The following is a 2,987-nucleotide window of genomic DNA, read 5'->3' as shown; positions in this document are numbered from 1 at the left end:
TCTCTCTCTCTCTCTCTCTCTCTCTCTCTCTCTCTCTCTCTCTCTGCCATTTTCTGCCATGTGAGACCCCTGCATTGTTATAAATCCACCACCAAGGAAGACCCTCACCAGATGTGTTCCCTGGACTTTGGACTTTCCAGCCTCCGAAGCTGTAAGCAATAAAATTCATTTTCTTACAAATCACCCAGTTCCAGGTATTTTCTTATAAGCAACAGAAGCAGACTAACACACACACACACACACACACACACACACACACACTCACTGTGCTCATGCACACCAGGCACACTCCATTCTGTCTCTTCCTCTGGAATGTTCTCCCTTCTCTGCCCACCCATCCTACATGCTCTGCAACACCAGCCCCTGAAACCCCTTGGGATCCGTCCAACACAAAGTCCTCCGCCACTTTGGTGAAAACTCTCAGCACTATTTTTTTTTTAACCAGAGCTACTACTTCCTGCCTCCTTTGACAGTTGTGAGCCCGTCTGGCTGCCCACCCCTCTGGACAGTAAGCTCTGTGAGGAAAGACCCTGTCTTCTGAGGCCTGCCCTCACTGGCCATGACAGATCACATATGATTTTGGGACCACGCGAGAGTTTGCCACCTGCACATCTTGTCCAGGCTTCTTCCTCTCCCTGGAATCCTTTTCCCATCCCCACCCCTGCCTGTCTGGTGAATTTCCTAGCCTAGCACGACCTCTCATTCCTTGTGGCCCACAGATTTCTGTCGCTGGTATGTGACATTGTGTTGCGCCAGTGTGTTTATGTACATGTGAGACCCTGATGGTGGGACCTTGTCTAGTTCATTAGTATGGTGCCTGGCCCACAATACGTGCTTAGTAAATGACCGCTGGGTGAACAGAGTGTACTGCTAAGGCCAGCCTCCCTAGCATCAGTGTCTGCTGCTGTTAGACTCTCCTGGGGGGCGGGCAGGGCAGCGGCCAGTGCAGGGGCTGTCCACAGAGGCACTGAATGGTGAGCCAAAGCAGGCAGGAGACTGCAGGCTCTAAGTCACCCACGGAACTTCATCTTAAATGGCCGGCACGGCGTGCATCTCCTGAGGAGTGGCTGGCAGCCAGGAGTCAGGCTAGAACGGGGGTGGAGAGGTGAGAAAGAACAACGGATCCACATGAATCTGCAGTGAGTGAGGTTCTCTTGGGCCTTGTGCTACAAAACGAAACAGAAGGACGGCTGCCAGTTACAAGCGCAGATCAAGACNATCGCTGTGAAATTTAAATTGGCCAAAGATGTCAGCACTTCTGTGTTGCTCTGATGGCCACGAGAGAGCACATCCTGCAGAGCCTTCTGGAGGCAGCGTGGTTTCTTTGAAGTTGAATTTTTTATCTTAAAAGAAATCTATGCGTATTTTGCATTCTATTACTTTTTCTTTCATGTTTATTAATATAGAAATGTTTTTCTGCAAAAGCATTGAGAAAATTTTAATGAGGAAGGTGTGCCAAAATTACCCCACATGTGGCCCCTCCAAATCCAACACAGCCCAGGTCAGCCTCTGCAGTTTGAGCAGTGCTCATAGGCCTGGGACTCAGCACTCCAAAATGTCACTCCCTTCCCCTCACTGTGCCCCCGATCCTAACTCCTCCAACACACACACTACCTTGGGTTGAATGTCCCCCCAAAACTTGATCCCCACTGTAACTCTTGAGGGTGGGAAACCCTATTATCGTAATTGAAAGGTGGGGTCTTGAAGAGGGGATTAAGCTGTTGGTTTAATGGTGGTTGTGGGCGTGGTTCTGGGAGACTTAAAAGGAGAGCACATGAGTCTCTCTCTCTCTCTCTCTCTCTCTCTCTCTCTCTCTCTCTCTCTCTCTCTGCNTCTTAAATGGCCGGCACGGCGTGCATCTCCTGAGGAGTGGCTGGCAGCCAGGAGTCAGGCTAGAACGGGGGTGGAGAGGTGAGAAAGAACAACGGATCCACATGAATCTGCAGTGAGTGAGGTTCTCTTGGGCCTTGTGCTACAAAACGAAACAGAAGGACGGCTGCCAGTTACAAGCGCAGATCAAGACAACTGTAGAAAGGCTGTTTTGTCTCAGTCCAGTCTCCTGTCACTCCTGCTCATCCACTGCAGGAGTGGGGCAGCTGTGACACTGAGGAAGTCTCCTGTGAGAACCTCTAGTAAGAACAGCAGTCCTGAGGAAAGGAGGTTCCTAGCTCTGGCTGGGAGGCAGGGGTTGGGGGCAGTGCTACAGGGGACACCCCGTTGGTTTGGGTGACCACCACCACGACTGCTTTCCAAACCAAATCTGGGACATGTAAAATGACAAGTGCAGGTGTATTTGGAAGAACAGCACGTTGGAACACAGGAACCGTCATGCTTCACTTAATGAAGGGGACACGTTCCAAGAAATGCATCATTAGGCGATTTCATGGTTGTGCAAACAACACAGGATGTACTTCCACAAACCTAGATGGTCTAACCTACTACTCACCTAGGCTATATGGTACACCCGCTGTCTGTCTATATGTGTCTGTATGTGGTCCGTTGACTGAAAGGTCATGCGGCCCTGTGACTAACAACATATGAAAGGGGTCTAGCCCGGAGCCTTTTCTAATCCTCTTATCTTAAAAAAATGGATGCAGGAGGGTGCTGTTTGGTGAGCTCACTTAGAGCACTGTGTTGGTAACACCGAGGTCAAGGGTTCAGATCCACCTACCAGCCACCTGCCAAAAAACACAAACAGGGCTGGCTGCTTAGCTCAGCTGGATAAGAGGGTGGTGCTGGTAAAACCAAGGTCTGGGGTTCGATCCCTGCACCAGCCAGCCACCAGAAGAAAAAAAATGTAAACTTTGATGAAAACATAAATAGAAGGTAATTTTCCTAGTAAAACATTTAAAAATCACCTTTTGCCATTTCTGCATAGTTTGTGGGGGATCTGTTCACATCTACACCACAGCCACTACTGAATTCAACTTGCCACTGGATTCCAGAGCCTCTCCTTTCTGGCAAAGATCCCAAACTTACTAAAATGC

Source organism: Galeopterus variegatus, unplaced genomic scaffold (assembly GCF_000696425.1).
Source record: "Galeopterus variegatus unplaced genomic scaffold, G_variegatus-3.0.2 Scaffold2235, whole genome shotgun sequence".
In the NCBI taxonomy this organism is placed as follows: Eukaryota; Metazoa; Chordata; class Mammalia; order Dermoptera; family Cynocephalidae; genus Galeopterus; species Galeopterus variegatus.
The sequence above is the reverse complement of the archived record's forward strand: the minus strand, read 5'-3'. Positions refer to the sequence as shown.